At 43.4% G+C, this 24,114-nt stretch overlaps 1 protein-coding gene across 1 annotated transcript in view; it reads right to left on the bottom strand.

Moving 5' to 3' along the window:
• The window catches only part of LOC138521787 (uncharacterized), a 114,043-nt gene extending 92,760 nt beyond the window's left edge, over window positions 1-21,283 (bottom strand). The window contains exon 1 of the mRNA XM_069634870.1: window positions 21,048-21,283. The gene's annotated coding sequence lies outside the window, so the exon portion shown is untranslated. The remainder of the gene's footprint in view (window positions 1-21,047) is intronic.
• Between the last annotated feature and the right edge of the window lie 2,831 nt (window positions 21,284-24,114).

Raw genomic sequence — 24,114 nt, 5'->3', positions numbered from 1 at the left:
TAGGTGTGCAATCAAGGCACATCTAAGGCAATTACCTTTTAGATGTAATGCCTGGAAGGCTGTTGCAGTAAAATCTGTGAAAGATCCAAGCAAGAGTATAAGAAAATGTGTGTGATTGCCACGCAGGCAGAACCGGCAGCCATAAGCATGTTACTCACCTTCAATTGCAGGCGTGTAGCTCGCAGTGGTGGCGTGCACGGGCACACACAACCGATTGTGTATACGCCTGATGACCATGGGCGCTGCAGCGTCACGCACCGGGAGGCATCATGACATCATCAGTGCCTCGTGTCCCAGACCCCCTGTGGAGAGGGGCAGGAGAGTCTGGGCTGGGTTTTGGTGAAGATAGTGCAAATAAATGTTCTAACATGCAAATAAATGTTCTAACATGCAGAAAGGTGGCAAAAACAAACCAACATATGGACATATTAAGTGACCATGTATATGAAAAACAAAGTCTATAGAAGTTTGAAAGTTACTAAAGAAGTGCCATAACAGTAAATGGAAAAAGTCTAATTCTAATAAGGAGCCCAATCACGGCACCACAGCACAGAGTCTTGCAAGGGAATGTACAATAGAATAAAAGTAATGTCCACATTAGTTTTAGTCATATAGTTCAGTTCCGGATGACTGAATAGATACCAAAGGGTGGTAGCAAATGTAACACAAATAGTCGATCTCCTCATTCATGCCATTGGGTGTGAGGGTTCTGAGGTGATCAATCCAGAAGGTTTCCCAAAGATTAAGTATGTTGCTCATATTCTCGTGTGGGTTCTACCTTGTCACAACTTCAAGAATTTGGAATCTAATTTGGGATAAGTTGTGTTTGTTTTTTCAAGCCAATGTCTGGCTACTGCAGAGTTCAGGTGTTGGTTCCCAATACACGATCTGTGCTCATTCCACCTAAGCTTGGCTGACCGCTTTGATTGCCCAATGTAGTACAGTCCACAGGGGCATTTGATGGAGTAGATCATTTTAGGTGTATTGCATGTAGCATAGTCTCTTCATTTAATTCTTTTCTCCTTTACGGGATGGTTGATTGCATTTCCTTTGTTGATGTACCCGCAATTTCTGCAGTGGAGGCAAGGGCATGTTCCTTTCTGGCAGTGCTCGGTCCTTGTATGGGAGGTCTGGTAGAGTCAAGATGGTCTCCAAAGTTCCTGCTTCTCTGGTAGGGAAACAAAGGGGGTTCCTTGAAAAGATGTTCCAATCTAAGGTCACACGTTAGGGTTCTCCAATTTTTCTTGATATTTTTGATTCTGTTGCTCTGGGTCGAGAATATAGATACATACACCAGTGGTGGTGTTTTCTTTCGGTATAAGTAGTTCCTTATGTTGTATGTTCGCTGTTTTGGTAGCAGCTGCTTCTACTTCTTGTGTTTTATATCCTCAGGCAGTGAATTTCTTCCCCATCTCTGCTAGTTCCTGTGAGTAGTCCTCAGGGTCACTTACGATATGTTTGACCCGTAGCATTTGGCTGAATGGTATATTTTTGATGAGACTCAGTTGATGGGAACTCAGTCTGTGGAGGAGGTTATTGTAATTGGTTTCTTTACTGTAGATGTTGGTCGTGTACCCAGTTGTTCCCACCTGTTGCCACAAATCTTCTTTACCCAATTAAATTAGTAGGGGCTTGACGTGTTTACACCAGCTTAGATTCGTCCCGCCGCTTTGTGACAGGAGATCTTTCATTGTTTCCTTGTATTTGCTTAGATGTGGCGAAACCCACAGACTGATCCAATAACGGAACGGTCTGGAAACTATTGTATCTGAAATCTGCATTTGGTTAAGCTCTACACGCAGCGTTGTATTTGGTGTGCTTTGCGGTAAACACATGGCCTGTAAATGAAATGTATTCTCAAACACTGACAATCTAGAACTATTGGCGTGGAGCCAGATTTCTGCACTGATAATAGCTGAAGGCCTGGCTTGCAAGTTATATAATTGAAGCCCGAGCGTGAAAGGGGAGCAGTGTTTTGCAAACGCATGAAGCGTGAGAAACAGACCCAAGCCACGCTCCCAACAGCTTATGAGACTAGCCCGCAGCGGTGAACCCAGAGCGTGAAGGGCGAGCAGTGTTTTGCAAATGCAGGTGCTCTGCATAAGCAGGAGGCCTGCACAAGAATCTCCTCTAATCCCTCTTGGGGCTGTGTGCCGGCTAGTGAACCGGATCTGTAATCTTAAGGATCCCCAACCAGCTTTACTCGGCCTTACACAGCTCCATCTATCATGCGAGGCAGTGAGAGGCCTGGAATTGCCTGGACGGCCTGGATCTTGTGGAAGCACTAGAGCAGCAAAGGTAAAGCAAAGCTGAGGGCTGACTGTGTCTCTAAACAAGACAATAAGAGCTAATCGAAAAAATAAGCAAATAGTACCGGTGTAGTGAATATCAGCGTTTCTCCAAACACGACGGGTAAGGCAGAACTACAACGAGGTCATAATTGCGACATGGGCGTTTACTTTAAGAACTTCAGTAGGATAGGTCACGTGGCCAAGACCAGACATACGCGGGTAGCACGTTTAACCAATAGTGAGGTTGCTTAGGCGTTATATCTAGAGTCCGCACAAGTCACTACGAGCCAGGCAGATATCGCCGACCCGAACGTTGGCCGTCCGCATTAGCAAGACAAACACGCTGCGCAGGTAAGTGTAGAACGAAGAAGGTCGCTGCTCTATTCTAGTTTCATGAGCACAAAGAAATATTGACTCGGCGAAAAAAGTTTTCCCCAATGGACGGTTAATTACCTGCAGACGGTTGTAAGCAATGTGTTAGACCCTTGTAATATTGCGGTTTACCTTGCTACGGCCGCGTGTGCAACATCCGCATAACAAGTTTATCTGTCTGCAGCTTGCAATATTAATGCGGATAAGGTTATTACAGCGGGTTTATCTTCCCTATTATCAGTTCAAAAGTTAATTTCACAACCATCCCGTGTAAAGCATAAGTGATACCGCGAGACGCACACTGAGTGGATTAATGTTAATGATTCTATTATCATGCACGACCTTTAAGGAACGTTTTAATGCGATCCGAGACGTTTCTGTGTTGTTGCTTTTTGTTTAGAGTGTCTGAGACATACTTTAAAGTCTGCAGCACCAAAGAATGACAATACTAGTCAATACGGAAGCACAGACATATTTTTCATCCAGCTGTACGAGGAAGTAAACAAGTTTAAGAGTGCAGTGTTCCTGACAATCAAGTAAGTTCTTATAAAATAAATATGTTGATCAGAACTAATGTTAGCAGTAGTTGGTAAATGAACAAAAAGTAGACAACCAATTAAAAATTGAAATCTAAAAAGCTCATGGTTCAGGAGCCGCAATTCCTAATACTAAGTTATACAAGAGTGCTACCACATTGTATAAAGTTATGCATCACTGCTAAGTAGATAAGAGCCTACGAGATCAATAGTGCAATACCTACCGACTATTTTTTATCACAGGGCAGTATCTGGTTCTGAGGGCAATATAATAGTTTGTTACTAGATAGCAACACAATTAATGTAAACCTTGAAACAATGGGTTTTTGAGTGGTTGATGAAGTGTATAATTTGCTTTAACAGATGGATGTCTATCTAAAAGACACTTCTACTGAACCGAAGAATGAGAGACTAAACTACATTCTGACGGTAAGCCAATGGATTGAAGATTAAAACTTAATTGCGAAGGCTATAGTGTAGACAGCGTCACTAATAGCTGTACTGTGTGTGTTGTTATCCTTAGAAGTCGAGAAGATCTTTAAGCCGTGGAACCTTTAAAGATTTGAAAGAAAGTTTCCACCTTTCATCTGCTGTGTCAAGTTTCCCCTGAAAAAGTGCTCATTAACAATAGAATGATGATGTTAGAACGAAACATGTTGGGCATATGAACTCTGTACAATTAACAGTGTTTAGAATCGGTGCAAATTAGCATTTCTAGAACCTAGTGGTAACTCCAATATGATTCAAAGAATAAGTATATTTAATAATGTTGGCGATTTACCCTTGAAACAAGGCAGTCGTTATGTTATACCTGACTGCAGAATAAATTTAAAACCGAATTGTTTGGTTTTTTTAAAAAAAATAGTTTTTGGAATTTTTCAAGTTAGATTTGTATGTTATATCAGAATTGATTTCTAAAATGAATTCACTACGCATCTATCTTTTTTTAGATTTGTTTTAAGTAACTGATTTTTTAGTATTATATTGTCTTATTGACCTAATAAATTTGAAGTATTTTCTCTAAAATGTTTTTTGCTACATTTTCTTGAGTAGTTCTGTAACTGTTGATAGTTGAGGCTTGAAATTTTAACGACTTGAAGGTATCACAACTGTCACGCCGCGCGCGCCACTTACCTGTTCTGGGGGTCGGGGTCCTCGGCTCCGGCGGTCTCCCTCCTGGAGATTGTATCCGCGTTGGCGTCTTCGACGGCGTCCTGCAGTCCGGGCTCCCGGCTCCCTGGGCGCAGCCATTGTGAATGTCGTGCGCATGCACGATTGTCAGCATCCGACGTTTCGCGCATGCGCAGTGACAGCGGCTTGTTTTCCAAGCCTCGCTTTGGTCCCAGGCTATGAATAGCCTTCGCAGACCCGGAAACAACACGTCTCAACGCGGTTGTTGCCGTGTATGCGATCCTGGAGCCTGTGTCTCCGATTCCTGCTTTGTTACTCTTTTGTGCCTTGCCCAGTGTTCCTGCCCAGCCCGTTTCCTTGGGCTCCAGTCCTGCCCCGGTGCCTCGTCCTTCTTGGCTTCCTGACTGGTTCCTGGTCCTTGGTGTTGGGTCGGTCCCTGCCTGGGTTCCTGGTGTCCTCCCCCCTTTCTTGGTTCCGGATATCATCAGGTCCTGGGGTGGTTTGTGCTGATTCCTTCCCCCTTCCTTTTCCTTCATTCTTGGAGGATCTGCCTTCTCTGTTCCCTTCTACTAGTCTTGTGTCCTGCCGGTATCTGTGCCATTTCTACTACCAAGGAAATACCGAAGAACTGCCCATCGATCAGCTGGTACCACAGCGGACTTCACCTAGCCTTCTCCGTCAGTGTTTACACTGTCCTGACGTCACGTAAATACAGAGAAGTGCAACCCGTGCCATTGGGAGCTGGTTCAGCTCAATCCTGTCAGTTATTGTCAGGAGGGTGTTGGGTCGGTCCCCGCGTTGCTCTTTTCATCTTGCGAAGATGATCGACAGACTGGCAGCCTCATCTCCTCGCTCCCCAGGAAGAAAAGGTAACCAGCTATCTCGTGACGCCTTGTATAACAACAACACATCAGCACCTGAGATTCTTTTTGTTGAGAAACATATGTAAGCTATTTAATGGGGACGAATCTCTGAGCCGTTAAACTAACCCCATCGTCGTCTTCTGTGTATTGTGGTGTTTTGCTCAGGTAATACCTGTAAGACAAATTTAAGCAGGCTGGCAGTCTGTTGAATCATTATACACTAGTTAACCACTTTGTTCCCAAAGTCTTTTTACGAGGTTTGCACCTCTGTCCATGTAAGAGAGATATTGTTACATTTATCAATAAATTAGGTTTTTCTAGAATAAGAGCCATTCTACACTACCATTCTTAAGATGGCAGTAGAACGCACAAAAAGTTACAATGATAAATACGTTCTTGAACTCTTAGCTCAATCCACACTTTTTTCAGACGAGGGAGATGGATCTTTTGTAGCTAATCTGAGCAATTGGGACGAATTGTTACAATTAAAGAAAAGATTAATCCGGACGGAGCTTCACGGCTCAATCATGATCGAATATTTAAGATCAGAGACCCTACCTAGTAGTCAGGAACGAGCCGCGTTTGTTTTTGGACAACAAAAATGTTGTCGTCCAATGGAGCTATATAGCCAACAAACGTGGACGTGATTGGACTATTTTGATCATCGATACCGCCCGAGAAATGACATTGAAGATATCAGTAGATCTAGAAAAAAATGGAAGAAATTAAGAAACTCGTCCCTTTAGAAAGTTTAGAGTGTTTAATACTGTTATGGCTTCGGGAGAACATGATGGGTCATGGGAATTTCTTTATTCTGATGGCAGCTGGGTGGGTAATGGTATGGTAGATTAATTTGTTTCGGGTTCACTGGGGTGGAGGGGGGGGGTAACCATGGTTGTGCATAGTTATTATGGGAGGTGGAGTGGGGATTATGGGTGTTTTGTGACTTCAATGGTTTAATTGACTCTCTGTGGACCTTGCTATGCCTGGGCTGGGAATATTCTTCAGTTGTGGATTCTGAGATGACATTTGGTCTGACGTGGGTATTAAGCCTGACGGTATACAGTGTCTCTCACTGATTTGTATTAGTGGATGTCTGACATCATAAGCGTGGTCATTCACCTATTGTCTATTATTTAATATGGGTAGTTGGGTTAATGGGATTGTAAGGACGAATTCTATATGTTCTATGCTATTGGGGTCGTTACTGGGCCACGCACTTTGGAATTGATGTGGCGGGTTTGAATGGGTTAATACTTTTAATGGGAGGTTGGTGGGTTACTTTGATCTCCATGCTATTCTGGGGCTCTTGTGGATAGTGTTAGGGGTTATAGGGGTGGAATATTGGTTATGATTATCACTGTATATGCATTGGGTGTGGATTCTGGGGTGGTTGCAGTTCGAGACTTTGCTGTTTTTTGTAAATAACTGCACTCAACATCACCTTACAGTTTTGCAGGGTGTGTCATTTGTTTTGCTATTGTGTGTTCATGGGTTTGCTATGTCTGTGTTTGTTTTGTGTTGTTCTGTAGTGTTTGCATACTTCAGTTTGCTTGCTCCCCTTTAGTTTTCTGGTTTGGATCTGTCCAAGATCAATATGATTGGTCAATATGGTTGGTTTTGATTTGAGTTCAAATGTCATTGGGTGATTTGAGAATATGTACCTGGAATGTTAAGGGCCTAAAAATATTCCGAGGAAGAGGAAGGAAGTGCTGAACAGACTGAGGAGGGAAAAGACGGATATTGCCCTCATCCAGGAAACTCATTTGTTGAATGAGTCAGTGCATTTACTCCGAAATAGATGGTTTACAAAGACCTTTTTTAACTGCTATGGTTCTCAATCAAGGGGGGGTGGGTGTACTGCTGCGCAAAGGCCTAATGTTTCAGGTGGAAAAAGTTGTGATGGATGATGAGGGGAGGATACTTCTTATTGATGTCACATATGAGGGTAGGTTGGTCACAATTGTCACAATTGGCTCTGTTTATGGTCCGTGTAGTAGTGGTGGTGGCCCTTTTCTTAGGATGCTATCGACGCTATTGAGGGAGATGAGAGGGGAACATGTAATTTTACGAGGTGATTTCAATAGTGTGATTGACGGAAAAATGGACCGTTCGGCACAATGTAGATTTACTGCTGGGAACAATAGTAGATCCTTTAAAGAATTTGTGGATAATCAGGATTTAATTGACGCTTGGAGATTTTTTAACCCTGAAGTGAGAGTTCTCCTTTTACTCACCGGTACATGACTCTCATTCAAGGATTGATTATTTTCTTATTTCTGATCGATTGGCTGAGGGTTTGCGAGAGGTAACTATAAAAGAGAGGAGTATTTCAGATCATTCATTGATTATGATGCATTTGAGTATGGGACAGGAAAGGTCGGGGTTTACTAGGTGGCGACTTAAAACTCATATTTTACAAGAACAGGGGGTTGCTGATTCTCTGGACAATTTCACGAGGAATTACTTTGATATTAATGTTGGGTCTGCATCTGATGTCATGGTCTGGGAAAGCTTTAAGGCGACTGTGAGAGGGGAACTGATGAATATTACATCCCGGGTGCGGAAAAAAACCTTGGCGAAGATTCAGAAGTTGGAAAGGAAACTGGAAAAAGTGCAGAAGGATTTTGCAGTGTCCAAGCGACCTGAGGATAAGTTGTTGGTTGGGCGGTTCAGGGACTTCCTTAAACAAAAAAATGGATGCCCAATATGAGAAGGGTATGTTTTTTATGAAGCAAAAGTTTTGGGAACAAGGTGACAAAAGTGGGAAACTGTTGGCGAATAGGTTACGGGGACTATCGGATGCTTCTTTTATCCAAAAACTGGTCGATGACAATGGTGTTCATATTAGTAAGAAGGATGAGATATGTAGTGGTTTTCTGACATTTTATGAAACTTTATATCGAGAAGACCAGTTTCCGAGCCAGGTAGACATGGACTCCTTTTTTGATAAAATTATTATGCCAAATTTGAGTGCGGAACAAGCTGTGATGATGGATAGCCCTATTGAGGAAGTGTCAGTGGCTATTGGTCAGCTCAACAAGGGTAAATCACCGGGGATAGATGGTCTTCCGGTAGAGTTTTACCAGACACTGAGTGGGGTTCTTGTACCGTTCCTGTGCAATCTATATAATGGTTTTATGCGGGATGGTTTGCTTTGTCCCACTATGAAGGAAGCTTGTGTAATTGTTATCCCGAAGCCGGGGAAAGATGGTAAGAGATGTGAGAATTATAGGCCGATCTCGCTCCTGAATGTGGATCTAAAATTTTCAGCAGGATTCTGACTAATAGGTTGAATATGTGCATAGGCAAACGGATCAGTGGATCACAGGTTGGTTTCATGAGAGGCAGATACGGTTATGACCATATTAGGACGTTGATAGATTTGATGGGTCTACCGAAGACGAAGACCAGGGATACCTTGTTGTTATTTATGGATGCGGAAAAGGCTTTTGACAGGATCAATTGGTCCTTCCTTTATCACACACTCAAGAGAATGGGATTTGGGGACACGTTTATTAGGATCATCAGGGCATTGAATTCTAATATTAGTGCAAAGGTGTGGGTCAATGGGGTTATGTCCTCCTCATTCTTGTTATCTAGGGGAACTAGGCAGGGTTGTCCATTGTCTCCGTATCTGTTCAATCTGGCCTTGGAACCTCTCATCCTGTACTTAAAACAAGAGCAGGGCCTTCGGGGGCTTAGATTTGGAGATACGGAGATGAAAGTGCTATGCTACGCCGATGACATGACAGTGATATTGTCTAACCCGGCTGAGGGATGTGGACTACTTAAACAGATGTTTGATGGGGTGGGACGTTTATCGGGCCATAGGATCAATTGGGGGAAGACTGTAGCTTTTCCTTTGGATGTTAGTGTCCCGCGTGATGTCTTGGACTCTTGGGACTGTCGCTGGGAGGTGGGAACAATGAAATACTTGGGTATACATTTAGTTCGGGATTTGAAAAGGATGACTGCTTTCAACGTGTTAAGGATACTGGAGGTAATTAAAAGGGATATATTGAAATGGGGCCGGCTGCAGTTGGGAATTTGGGCCAAGGTTAATGCCGTTAAAATGGCACTTTTGCCGAAGGTTCTTTACATCATATAGTGCATTCCCTTGAAGTTTACGAGGAAAGTTGTTGCTCCTATTGATAAAGTCTTTCGGGATTTTCTTTGGGGAGAAGGCAAGCGGCCTAAAATTCCTAAATTTATTTTGCATGGTCCAGTAAATGATGGAGGATTTGGATTCCCGAATTATTGCACAGGTTTTCTCTTGAAGAAAAAAAAAAAAAAAAAAATTAAAAAAAAAAAAAAAACGACCCCATATTTTTCTGAGGTTCATGAATATGTTCCCAATTGGTATATAATTGAGAGTTACCAGTTTTCGCCTTATGCGCTGAGAGACCTCTATTCAATGTCTAAATTGCCTGCCTCAGTACAGAAGCTGCCCACTGGGTGCGACTAGGGAAGCGGTGCTGCGCTTTCTGGACTTTGGAGGTGAGAATGATGGGTTGCACTATGATGCGTCTTTATGGCAAAATGCATGTTTGCAATTGGAGAATAGGCCCTTATGCTGGAAAAGTTGGATAGGTAAGGGCATACTTAGGGTCCGTGATGTGTGGCATAATGGTGACATGATCTCCTTTGAACAGCTGAGAACATCCTTTGGTATTGGAGCTAGAGAAAGAAATCGTTATGAGGCCTTAAAGATGCTCTTGACTGAAATGACAGGGATGTTAGATGGGGGCATGAATGAGAGACCTGCATTGTGTGAACTTCTCCATTCTGCATCGTATGGAGTTTCGACTTATCTGAAGTAGATGCCGGCGGATGAGGTTGATGTGAGAGCATGGGATAAGCTTAGTCAGACCTGGGCGGATATCTCGGTTCGGGAATGGACGTATTTGCTTCATGTAGGAGTACAGGCAAAGATGGACTTGCAGCTGCGTTATATTAGGCAAAGGGTCCTCTTTAGACTATATTGGACTCCGTCCAAGATGGCCAGATTGGGTCTTTCAGACACTGATTCATGTTGGGGCTGTGGATGTGGTGTGGGCTCTTTGATACATATGTTGTGGATGTGTCCGAGAGTTTCCGACTTCTGGACTGGGGTATTGGATAGACTGGACCTTGTATTGGAAGAGAAACTTCCTCGCTCCTTCCTTTCAATCATTTTGTTATCCAACAGGGGTAGAGGAGACAGAGCTAGGGACTGTACGGAATGGATTAATAAAGGGTTGATTTTGGCAATGAAACAAATCCTACGGCTCTGGAAGTCAAGGAAGAAACCGGGTGTGGATGGGTGGTTATCAGATATGCAGGTCTTGTCGAACTTTGATAAAGTTCTTCTCCTTGGACAAGGTAGAGAAGGTCGTTACTCTCGACTTTGGGGACCCTTTAATGACCTATTTGGCTGAAGGTTGGGTTCCAAACCTGGGGGGATAATCCCCTACTTGGGTTGGGGATACTTTGATACTTCTGGTGATGGGGGGGGCTGTTTCGTTGTGTGTTTGTTGTGTGTTTTTTTGTTTCTTGTTGTTTTGTCTTATTGGTTGAGTGTCAGGGATTTTTGTTCAAATTGTATTTGTTTTTTACAAATATTATTGATGTCCATGTATTCAGTATTATTTTGTTTATTTCTAAGGTTCTTTTAGATTTTGCAATCTGAACTCGATGCGATGTACTGGAGATTATTTAAAAATTTTAACAAACAAAGAAAAACAAAGTGATTAAAAAAAAAAAAAAAAAGAAAGTTACAAAAAACGACCAGAGGAGATTATGAAAGAAATTACAGAATTCAAGGACTTCTGCACACAAGATCGGATCGGAAGGATGAAAAAAGACCTATGCAGTTCTCACATGAGAACGCCTTCCTTTATACTAAAGAAGGGTATGCCCCATTCGGACAAAAGCAAGCAGGACAGCAGAACCGTTCACAGCAAGTGAGATTTAGTAACACCTCTTTTAGTTCAGATGGATCCAGCAGTAGTAACCCATCCCAATCAAGAGGACAGCGAGGAAATCGTAATTGCGGTCGTAATCAAAGAAGGAATAATCGTAACCCACGGACGAGAGGTAACTTTTCAAGGTAATCAGAACACTACGAATGGTCTGCAGGCCCAATTCCAACAAGGTTTTTTAGAACAAAGCCCAATGACTGACGACTGGGACTATGCTCCGAGACAGACCCGCAGCACACATCCTTATTAGGGAATCTTTCCTCTTACAATCCAAGCATAGAAGATGTGGCAGTGCTGAACAAAGGCTTTGGGTTCGTACCTACAGTCAGGTACGACAAATTGATGCGGAACAACTGATGCGGAAAATACATTTACAACAATTCTTTCAACACCAAAAATATGACCAACATAGTAATGAAAGTGGGTTACGTGCTAAATCCACCTTTAATCCACTAACGAATAGTCACACTCCAAAATCAGTGGTTTTTGCGAAAAGAGTATGGGAAGATCTTAAACGATTAGAGCAACAGATCCCACAACATACTTTTCAAAATATGAGTACTAACGAAAGAAAAGCAGTAAAAAATTTGGCAAACAATCCAGATATAATTCTGCGTAAAGCAGACAAAGGAGGAGCCATTGTTATGCCTTATCGAGACGAATATATTAAAGAATGCGAACGGCAATTGAAAGCGAGCATTAAACCAATAGCTCAAGATCCGACCAGTAAACTCTTACTCTCGATTACAACGAAAGTTGAAAAAGCGGCCTCACGAGGATGGATATGCCAACCAGAACAAATATATCTAGTGTTAGAAAGACCTTCCATACCTACATTTTACATTCTTCCAAAGATCCACAAATCTTTGGTCGAACCACCAGGCCGTCCAATCGTTTCAGGCACTGGCTCATTGCTAGAGCCCCTTTCTAAGTTTGCCGATAAATACCTTAAACCTTATGTGTCTAACATGTACTCTTTTATACAAGATACCACGGAAATAATAAATATGGTGGAAGATATGTCTTTTGATCCAGCAAGACAGCTATTGGTCAGCCTCGACATAGTTTCGTTGTACACCTGCATACCACAACTAGAAACATTAAATGTTCTAGAAGAAAGATTACTCTCAAAAAGGACAGAAGGTACAACACCAACAGTTTTATTCTTTGGTGTGCCGAGATGGCATTAACTGAAAATGATTTCAGTTTTAATAACCAGCTGTACCAACAGATCCATGGCACAGCTACGGGCTCATCATTAGCCCAATAGGCGGCCAACCTCTATGTGGAATCATTCGAGCTACAGAAAATCTATAGCGCCATGAACCCTTTCTTTTCTAAGTTAGGTTTTTGGCGATGCTATATCGATGATATCCTCATAGTATGGGAAGGTACAGTAGAAGAGTTAAAGAGTTTATGGTATGGATTAATAGTCAGAACCAATTTCTGAAATGTACTCATACCCAGAGTAATGTTGAAATTAATTTTCTGGACGTTACTATATGGGTTGATACCATACGGAATATTCTTCAAGTGAAACCATTTCATAAGGCCACTGACCGCAATTCCCTTCTAGTTTTTGAGAGTTGCCATCCTCGTCACATGAGAGAAAATCTCCCACTAGGGCAATTTTTATGCTTGAAAAAGAAATGGTTCTACCAAAACCATTTTTCTTTCGGAAGCGCATAAACTGGGTTCCAAATTAGAAGCAAGGAACTATCCCAAAAAGCTAGTGAAGAAAGCTCTCAAAAGATCGATGCATAATAACCGCAAAGCCTTACTTACATAAACTATTTAATGGGGATGAATCTGAGCCGTTAAACTAACCCCATCATCTTCTTCGGTTTATTGTGGCCGACTGTGTGCGTCTTGTTTGATTTAAATAGTACCATTTAAGCCCTGCTAAGCTGCTACATTTCACAAACCATAAGGAGTAAAACAATCCCAAAGCGAGTTTTTATATTTTCTATAATACATCTTCGACTTGCAGAGGAGGTGCAGTCTAGTATTTGCTGCCTCCCGTTTGCATGGATGTTGGTGGCCCAGCTAGCAGCCTCGTCTTTAGTCTAAAGTGTGGAGCAGGGGGGAGGAGTCAGACACTGGCAGCTTCCTAAGTCGGGCATGCTCTGCTTCCAAGGGTAACATTTTTGCTTCTGTTGTCTTCACTGTCTTAACTAATTCCTATGGCCTTACAATGGTCAAAAGAAAGACAGATGACCCAAATCTAGCTTGTGCTTCCTAACATAAAATATCTAGAATGCTCACACCGATAAAAGATGTAAACCAATTGATCAGTGAACTTAAGGGCCTCTTATCTGGTATTGATGGCAACGGGGGGGGGGGTGGGGCTCCACAGCTACTACGACGGCCGATAGCTGATTTGCAAGGCGAACCACCAGAGACCAACTGTGCAGTCCCTGGTGTTTCGGATCTGATCTCTTTTTGTGATGCTGCGAAAGGCACAGTTCCTGCCCCTGCTAAATCCTGCCTTGGTCCCCACATTTCTAAAAGACATCTGGGGGCCCTTCGAAGTGGCTCACAAACCAGGCCAATCAGGAGGCCGTAATTATTTGTTTGAGTCATCTAACACTGGGCTGCATAGGGAGCTCGATGAGCTCCAATATAATCGAAATACATCAGCAATCGAACCCTGGAAAGTCTTTGAACTCTTTGACAACTCTGGCTGATCAGTCGGTGTCTCCACAACCCCAAAATCCCCTAACATCACCTTCTAACATGTCTCGACCCCTGTACTCTGTTATCACAGGAGAATTGTGCATTAACTTAAATAAAGGGAATCATGGGGGCCTGGTGGTTACTGCAATGACCAAGCCTACCTTTGTATTATCTGAATTGCCCCTCAGCAATCGTTTTCAACCCCTCAGTGTGTCCTCTCCAAAGGCCGATGGTATCTCTCTCCCCTCCCAACCTACACAGAATTCACGTCAATTGAAGTTGGCCCAACGGAAAAGAAGGCCCAATCAGGGAGGGAAGCCACCAGAGTTAGGTTCTCCTAGATCTTATTGTGAAGTTGGTTCCCAAACTTGTGACCCCAAACTGACCCCTAAAGATTGTCCTACTAGTTGTCCATCTGTCAAGTCAGTAGAACAAATGCTAATTGATATTAAAATGTCAATCATATCAACAATGGTCAAGTGGGATGGAGAAACTGGTGGAAGAAATCAAATCTGTCAAGGCCAAGGTGGCTTCCCTGACCCCAGGATCTGATAGTACGGTACCCACAGGCAAGCAGTACTCTGAAGCTGGTATTGGGAGTAAAGGTGGTTTTTTACTAGTCCACAGGCCAGAACTACACAGGATACCGAGTAAGTTGTGTACTCCGGATATGAGTTTTACAAAACCCAGCACTATTGTATGTTGGGGAGGTGAACTGCAGTTGGAGGGCATTCCGCCCCAACGACCGGGCACCTCCTCTGACCGGCTCTAATGCCTTTCCACTATTTGGTGAAGCACACACCTTTGTCGGACAGATGCACCTGAGTGGCGCAGGTGGGCGAGTTAATAGACCTTCCATAGTGAGGACTAATGTTCCTAAGCTTGCTGCCCACTCGTTTGAAGATCAATAATCACTAACGAACAAATGCATTTACTGGTTTTGCCATGTTCAATGATGTCTTTCAGTTATTAGGAATGATATCCAGTACTATGTTGGGGGCTCAATCCCGGGCATGGCCCTCGATTATATACAGTGTTTCTTCGTATCGTGGCACCTTGTAGAAGGACTTTGTGTTATTGAGCGTAGGGTATACCCTACCGGACACACTAACATCTTTTTAAGGTCTGCTGAGGTTTCTTTTAGGGGACATCCCAGGCAAGAGCCAACCACTAATCATTCAAACCAGTCCTTTCTACCTCGGGGCTCACAGGGAGTGCCCACCCCTGCTGGGAATTTCCCCTCCTATTACCAATAACAAGGAATATAGCCCTGTATGTGTAGATTTGGAAGAAGTAGATTGACTGGGAAGTACAGGTGGCCTAATAGAGGGGGCCCCATATGAAATTAAGCTGCGATCCTGGAATATAGCAGGATTTAAACGGCAGCTGGACAATCCCGATTGGTGTACGTTTGTGAGGAACTTCCACATTATAATGCTACAGGAAACCTGGGCCGTAGATGCGATACATCTCCAGGGATACCAGGCATTTGCCATCCCAGCAATTAAGGGCCACAAGGGTCGACCTAGCTGCGGTCTGTTGGTGTCGACTGACATCACTTTGGGATGGAGGGTTGAAACTTGTTCATCGGATTGTGCAGACTTGCAAGTCCTGTTATTTAAGAACAATTTCGAAGCCTTTATAACCTCTACAACAGACCATCGTCATCTGTCGGTCTATCGACATTGAACTCTCTGGAAATGCACATTAGCAATAGACCATCATCAGTGCTCTCTAGGAGCAGCATTCTTGCTGCTGGAGATTTTAATCTCCAATTTGAACCAGTGGTGTTGAACATTTGGGATGACCAGGATCATGCCTGGGATATTCCGTATTGGTAGCCACTAGCCCCAAAAGATGCCACAAACTAGCTTTGGCCTCTTGCCGTTTGCTTGCCAATCTAAACATGAGGGCCTGCAATGGGCGGTTTAGCAAAGTCCATCCTGCAAAATGTACCTTCAGGGGGCCAGGTGGGAACTCCCTCATTGACTATCTTTATTACAGGTTTGTATTGGTCAAAGATCACTGATTTCGAAGTGATTGCGAGATGGGAGAGCAACCATTTTCCATTAACTGTGGAAATAAGGGCATCAGAGGCAAAATTGGGCTCCCTTAGTAATAATGTACATTCTCATCCCGTGACGATTAGCGGCCATGCCCGGAAATCCATCAGTATTAAAGAGGCCTGACCCTAAGCCAGTGCTTTACAATTCTATACTTGTGAATCTAGAAGCTATTTGTAATGGAAGAATTAACAACCAAGAGACCTTGGCTGAATGTGTGTATATCTAATAAGCTCATTCCCCATATCTCAGTTCTGTAAGGAAGGCATGGTGTCAAAGTAAGACAAACACAAGTGATCACAGTTCAAGGGTGTTTATTAAACTGTAAAATTGGTGAGAAAAACGCCTAATCTAAACCTAAATCTAAGATGGGAGCAAGCTATGACCATCAAATAATGATAACGTCCAAGTAGAGTCTAGTCAAACAAAAAAGGGCCTATACTAAAAACCTATTGCCAATCCTTCCAGCTATGTTACAAAATAGCGTGGGATAATGTTCACAAGAAAAGAAAGAAGTGTTTACCAAATAATAAGTCAGGATGTTATGGCCAGGGTCTCCCTTCCCCACGTTTTTAGCATAGGACAATGCAGGACTCTTGAGCACAGCACACTCCTGGGCTTCTCGGGCACAAGGTTAAGGTTCCTCTTCTCAAAATCAGGACCTTCTGTGTCCAAGTCTCTTTCATGCAAAGTCTATTGCTTCAGAGGGCTTGATATGCCATGAACAACAAAACAAAAGTTCCTTCGGCTAATCTTCACGTCGGGTGATTACTCTTCACCCTTGGATCCCCCTCAGCTGGGCTCCGATCCTTCTCTCCACGTTAGTCTCCCTCAGTCGGGCTCAGACCAACCACTCGCTGTGAACATCCCTCAGTCAGGTTCACGGGTGTATTACTGCTCACCCTAATTCGCAAGCATCCCTCGGCGGGTTCACATTTGCCAAAATACACAGTTTACTTGGTTCTCTCATAATGCAGGATTCACTTCCCTTGACTTTCTCCTGGCATCCCTCCATCAGGTTCAAATTGCCTTTTTAACACAGTTCCCAAAAGAAAGTTCTTCTAGACCCCTTAAGTTCTTCCTTTACCCAAGTCCAGGTCTTAGCCCCCCGTCAGGCTTTCCCTTAAGTCCCCAGTCTGGCTTCGCACAGTTCTATCATCACAATAACTTTGCATGGGTTACTGTTTTACACTAATTTGCAGGCATCCCTCAGTCGGGTTCACACATGCCCCATTTACATAGTTCTCTTTGCTTCCACAATGTGCCAAAGACTTTCGACTGCACAAGGGGTTTGGCTTGCCCCTCATATGATCACTTTGACACCATACGCCGGCCTCCCCTAGGGCCTCTTGCTACTTGTAGTTTCTACAACAACCAAAGACTTTCGACTGTGCACGGGATTCAACATAACCTGCTGCAGGACCACTTTGATTTCTCAGTTCAACACATTCTCCTTGTCCAGGACCGAGGCGTCGGAGTCCTTCGAATGAGCGCCCACGTGACGCCGTACCACTCTAACTCTGATGCCAATTTTACTCACAAAATACCTTTGTACTTTAGTCTTATTTCTTCATAAAATGTTGCTCTTCGCAATCTTGAGCCCAACACAATCTGGTCTGTTATCAGCTCTTTCCAACTCACCGGTTGTGCCGAACTCTGTTGGCGTCTCCTGCCTCTGGAGTCAAGGACGGTGCCACGATGGCAACCGCTTCTCCCCACCCTGGCTATCAGTGCAGGAGGGTTGTATGTACCGCTGACATGCTTCGCACCATTCGCCAGCTGCAATTCCTGGTCTTACATTTCCCTTCTCAGAGACTCTGCGGGTCTCGGTTGAAAAGGGCAAGGGAAATTCCCTCCTCGTCATCCTTTCAGGTCTCGCCACCTTTCTCCTCCATTTGAACTGCCATCCTGGAATAGCTGCTTCCTCATGCGTCTGGCCTTGCTCAGAGTGTACTTTCGTGCTCTGCCTTTTATCCCTATGGGGAAAGGGAAGGGAAGTCAGGTGTGTGTAATTATCGGCAATTGCCTGAGCTGACTTTTCCTGACCCTTGTGTTGGGACATATCAAGTATACGGCTGGTGTTAGTCCGTTGTCTTTCATGGTAATCGATCTGTGAGAAAGTGTGTGTGTCAAGAAAGGGGGCTGGGGTTGGCTTTCTAGATATCCTACGGGGTAAGATGGGAAAAGGTGTCCTAAGGAAGGGGGTACTGCATCTCGCCCTTCGGTGTCCCACTTCCACTCCCTGAAGCCCCCTCATCCAGGTGATCCTCCCGCACTGGTCCACCTCCAGGAACTGGATCCAATAGCGATGGCCATGTCCTGGCCACCTGGATGACAGATCCCCGGGGACTAGTGAGTGAGACACCTTCAGGTTTCTCACAGTTCCAAGGAAAATGATAACCAACCAATTACTAAACAACCCTGGTTGGTACAACAGTGAATGTCACAAAGCAAAGGCCGATATCCTTTCTTGTATAAATTCGAGCTCCAGATTGGACAAAAGCTCTGCAAATATTGCACAAAATATAAAAACTTGGTGCATAAAAACAAAAGGGAGTTTACTCTCGGTAAATGGGCTGCTCTCTATTCAGCCATGCAAATTGGGATTACACACTGTTTTGGAAACTGGTGTCAACTAGCGATCTGAAGGGGGACCGGTCACTACTCTGCCACATTAACAAGGCTGGGTGGCGGTCACACTTTGCCAATTTGTATCAGATCACTCTGCCTCCTTCGCCACCAATTATTTTTTTGCAGGATTTCCCGAGAGCTTGACACTGTTGACACTATTGAACAAAGAATGTACCCTTACTAATTCTGTTATAAACCACAGAAATGTAAGGAGGACAGGTCGAGTTAATTGCTTGGCCTGACCTCTTGGGGTATTTAGTGCGCAGATAATGGGTTTCTTGATTCTAGCGATCCACAAGGTAAGTCAGCCGCTGAATGCATGTAACCACCCACTATTTCGTTATTAAGGGTGTTTCTAATGGTTATTTCTAAACACAAGAAAAGAAACAGACAACAAAGGAGAATTTGTAAAAAAGGGAAAATTTCAATTATGTGCCTTCAATACTTAATATAACAACAAAGAAAGAAAATGGGAAAGAATTCACTTTTTGCATGTAATTATATACATTACAGGGGATCAACAAATTGCATACAAATGATTGAGAAAAATGCATGTAACAAAAATGGAATAAAACAACACAGAAGAAACAATGCTTCATAGTTAAATTACTAACAAAGTGATGTTCTAAGGAGAGGATTTGGGTACAAGTGCAAAGTTCAGGGGAGTTCATTGCATCATGAATCCTCTCAAAGGACGCATTAGTTTATCCTTGATATCGCAGGGTTATTTGTTAGAGAAATCAATAAATGATGCAGGGTCTTTAGATGCAAGATATCTGATCTCTGCTGACGTGGTAAATACTATTAGATGACAGAATTTCAAAAGAACTGGGGTACAGGATAGCTGGTGTTCCCAGTGGTCTTCACGTTTCGGCGGTGGTATATAGAGGTAAGTCCGCCTTCATCAGGGCTCCTAATTGGGGACCCTGTATGGGGTTACATAGGTATATGGTGAGTGGGATTGGTGCTGCGGATGCCCATGCTAGTGGGGCAATGTTAATGCTAATTAGTTCTCATAGCGACTGGTCAGGACACTTACCTGCCGGTGCTTGTAATCCCAAGCGCATTGGTGCGCCCCGCACAGAAAGAAAATGGCAAGTGCCAGGACCAGTTGTGTGGATGGCAAGAAATCTGTAGAGCTTCACAGTTAATGCAGAAGTTCACAGATGGGTGTGTCTACAAGCGGTTATTGAAGAGATTAGGGGCACAAAAAAATAATAAGTGCCAAAGCTAGGGTGGAGTTATACTAACAGCCCAATAGTTAACTTACTAAGCTTTGGAAAATGCCTATTTTTTTTTTTTTTTTATTAATTTGTTTGGCTGATATTCAACCTTTCAAATATTTGATATAAAGCAAGCACAGTAAAACACAGGTTAAAGGTTAGTTATTTCGACTCTAACAACATGTAACAACTTAAAATTCAATACATTTCATCTTTGACATACAAGGCAACATGAGATTGTCTAATATCTCCTTATATTTGCAACAGTTTCATCTAATGGAGGATAGTAGTTATAAATTTAACTAAAGCGATTAAAATCGCTGGGCGTTCACTATTGATTAGTAGGCCCCAAATTTCATCCTCAGAACGAGAGCAATAGAGCTGTAAGGAAGTTTTAAAATATATTTGCCGTAGTGTTTCCAATGTAGAGCAGGATACTACTAAATGTTTAAGGGTTTCAATACAGTTGTTATCTTTGCAATACCGACACCATTGGTTTTGCGTTTGGTTCTTATCACGTCTAGATAGAATTTCGTGTGTGGGTAAAAGATTAAAGCGTATTCTCATCATCTGAGCTCGTACAAAGTGTGAGGGACTCTGTTGTAAATATTTTTCCATTATACCCACTTTTTTGGGGTAAAAGGTGGTCCAAGAGAAATCAACTAAATTTACGCAAAGATCTTGGGTCACAATCCAATCATGTAGGAGCAAAGTTTTTTTCGCTTTGGTTGGATTTGCGATTAACATCTGCAAAGAGAAAATGCCTATTTGCATTTCATTTAGAGTGGAACTGGTACCTGAAAAATTCTTGAAGCTGCAACAGAAAAACCGAGTGCAGCAAACGCTGACAATGGCAGGCATAGGTTCCAGTCTTTGCAAGAAACTCCTAACGTGAGGGAGCAAGCACAAAAAACCACAGCCATCTTTAGGTACAGACGGTGGTGAGTGCTATTGAAACTAAATTAAAGTATGGGGGTAGTGCGGTGAGAGGCAAACAGCGAGCCTTCATAATGACCAATATAATGCTAAAGTTCAGAATGATTTCGCATGAAGTAACAATAAATGTAAAAAAATTGTAGTGCAAAGGAAGAAGTGACCCATAGTGTTGGTAATTAAGGCTAGGTAAACGCCAGGGTAGTTCCGCATGCATAGTTAAAGATCTGTAAGTGCAGGCTGTTGTGCAGGCTGGGCAGTGAATCCAAGGGAGGGGGAAGCGCAGCCAGACACGCACACACCAACTAGTCCGTGGTGCCGGGCCGTCACGTGTGCGCGCGCGGCCGCAAGACCCCCAGGCTCACCTTGCACGGCTCTGCGAGCAGAGTAGCAGCCGCTTCAGTCAGCTGGGCTAACGGGCGAGTGAATCGCAATGGCGCGCCTCAGAGAGGGTGAAGAGCAATGTGCGTGCGCGGCGTCAGGCGAGCATTAAGCTCGTTGCTATAGAAACGACGCATGCGCACTTGCTGGAAACATTGTGTTGACGCACATTGTCATAGTAATCGCGCGTAGTGGAAACGGAGCCCGGGATGTAGTTGGATGCCAGTGCTGCCGGTTTAATTAAAGTTATTAAGTAATAATCTCAATGTGGGCCACTCAAACTGCCGTGTTGTTTAAGCAGTGGATGAGACCAGCAGGGTACGTAAAGGGCAATTATGGGTGCTCTGCTAATTGTTGTTGAATGGCTTGTTGGGTGATTAAAGGAGCATGTTAGGATAATTGCTGGTGCAAAGTGGTGACACCACGTGTGCTGAAAGCCTCAGGGTGCATGTATCAAACAAACAGGTGCCTAATAAGCCTTGTAGTGGGTGTGTAGGCGGAGTCTTGAATAACCACCCAGCCTCTCTTTGTGTCATATGAATGCAAAGGACATAGTGCATTAGTGTGATAGAGAAGATGTTACATGGTATAAGGCCGGTAATAATGCCCTTAGAGTAAAGGTTGAAAGATCTCGTTCAGGCCGTGATGGTAGGTGTCGAGCCAATGTATCCATCGTGCCTCTTTTTTAAGGAGGCTATGCTGGATGTCAGGGCCTCCCTTAACCTTAACTCTTGACACTATGACAGTGGCCATTGAAGAGGTGGTTATAGCCTTAAAATCCGTAATCTTTGGGAAAGCAGCAGGCCCAAACCTTATTATGATTGACTTATTAAAAGATGAGGTGGTTATCTGGGCCCCTGTACTTTCCAGGCTGTTCAATGCTATCCTGTCCAGAGGGGAGGTTCCAGATTCATGGAGAAGGGCGGTGATTATACCAATCTATAAGAAGGTTGGCAAAGACAACCCAGGAAATTACCGCCCAATCTCCCTTCTGGACGGCATTGGTAAACGTTTTGGTAAGGTAGTGCTGAAACACCTTCAGGACTGGGCGGACAGGGGCGGCATAATTCACGATATTCAGGCGGGCTTCAGAGGAACAATTGATCAGTGTTTCATGTTCTTTCTTTAATTACAAAAATATATACTGTTTTAAAGAAGATGTGCCTGTATGTCGCTTTTGTCGACCTAAAAACTGCATTTGACTCAGTCTGAGGAGCCCACTCTATGGCAAATATTGTATAAACGCAAGGACCCTGGCGTTTTGATTAACATTATTCGTCAGCTTTATTCCTCAAACACGGCTAGTGTACGCTTTGGGGTAGGTGATGAACAGACTCAGCCTTTCACTGTTGAAAGAGGGGTCAGACAAGGTTGCAGATTGGCGCACTTCCTTTTCAATCTCTCTCTCTCTCTCTCTCTCTCTCTCTCTCTCTCTCTCTCTCTCTCTCTATATATATATATATATATATATATAGTGATTGACATACTAATGAAAGAGGGTCAAGATTGCCCCAAGATTGATGCTGATAAATCCCCAGCCCTGTTTTACGCGACAATGTGGTCCTTATAGCAACAACCCCTCAAGGGCTGAAATAAACATTCTGTCATTGTGAAGAAATTTAATGAGTTAGACCTTAAATTGAATAATCTAAATTTATGGTCTTCCGACCCAAATGTGTAAAATGTAGGCTTTTAAAGGTGGAAGTAGATGACTCTGGGCTTGAACAGGTGGAATTTTATAATTATTTAGGGCTGAGATTCGAGGAACAGGGTGGCTGAGCAGCCCAGGTTATTAAATCGTCCACCGCCTTAGAGAAAGTTGGTGGAGCAATCTTGGCATTCCACGCCAAACACAGTAGAGGTGCAATTTCTCCTGCGTTGGACCTATTCCGTAAACGGGCCATCCCTGCTGCTCTGTACGGCTCCTAATTGTGGGGGTACTGTAATATCTTGAAGTTAGGTGCCATTGAACAAAATGTTTTGAAGAAACTTTTATTGCTACCTGCTTATGCTCCATCAGCTTTGGTTTTCCTGGAACTGGGATGTGCCCCGGTCGCTTCCTTGATACGTGCTAGGCCAGCCCTATTCTGGGCACGATAATGGAGGCAGCGCGGTCTCGAGCGTTAACGGAATGCAGCACTTCACCTCTTAGCTATGGCGGATGGTAAACATGTACAGTGGGCTTCTCATGTTAAGTCGTCTTTTCAGGATCTTGATCTGCTGGAGTTATGGCTAATCCCTTCACATATAAGGCCCTCCACAAGTGTGATACTAAGAGAAAGGATCAGAGAGGCAATGAAATCTTGCTGGTGGATGCTGCTGCCTTAAGACTGGGTCCTGGTTATCTGGAATTGAGGCACACAGAGGGACATAAAATGTACTTGGACTTGATAGTCCTAACTTTTGAAAAGGCTTTGTACTTGGGTTTTCGATTGGGAATTCTTCTGGTAGCCGGAGTAACACAAAAGTGGTCAACCGGCAATTCAAGTGTTTGTCCACTTTGCAAGGAGGGCACTGAGACAGTTATGCACTTTCTGTTATTCTGCAGCGAGTCTGTTGCTCTGAGAAAAATGTATTTGACCCCAATTTGGAGAACTGCAGGGATTCTGCAAGCAGTTAGTGCTCTTAGATATTTGGGTCAGTGTCTCGGTATCCATGTTGTTAGAGAAACTGCGCATTATATTCACAGAGCATGGATGCTCACAGCCAAGTCTCATGCCTAATTGTTAGGTATTATTTGAGATTATAGTGGTCATGAAAGTGGGGCTGCGAGCTGTTGACTCTCCTCAATTAGTTTTATACTGTCATAATTAGTGACTCAATCATACCAAGTTCACAAATTCTGCTGCACACTTTTATCTCTGCTCTTAGATCTAATGTACTGTATATTATGGTTACATTAATGGTGGTTATGAAAGTGGGGCTGCGAGCTTATTGACTCTCCTAAATTGTATCTATTGTTATAATCATTGACTCATTCATATTAAGCTCATGTATTTTGCTGCATGCTTTTATCTTTGCTTTTAGATGAATTGTACTGCATTTTATTTG

This window comes from Ambystoma mexicanum, chromosome 13 (assembly GCF_040938575.1).
Source record: "Ambystoma mexicanum isolate Mex_15411 chromosome 13, UKY_AmexF1_1, whole genome shotgun sequence".
In the NCBI taxonomy this organism is placed as follows: Eukaryota; Metazoa; Chordata; class Amphibia; order Caudata; family Ambystomatidae; genus Ambystoma; species Ambystoma mexicanum.
The sequence above is the reverse complement of the archived record's forward strand: the minus strand, read 5'-3'. Positions and strand labels throughout refer to the sequence as shown.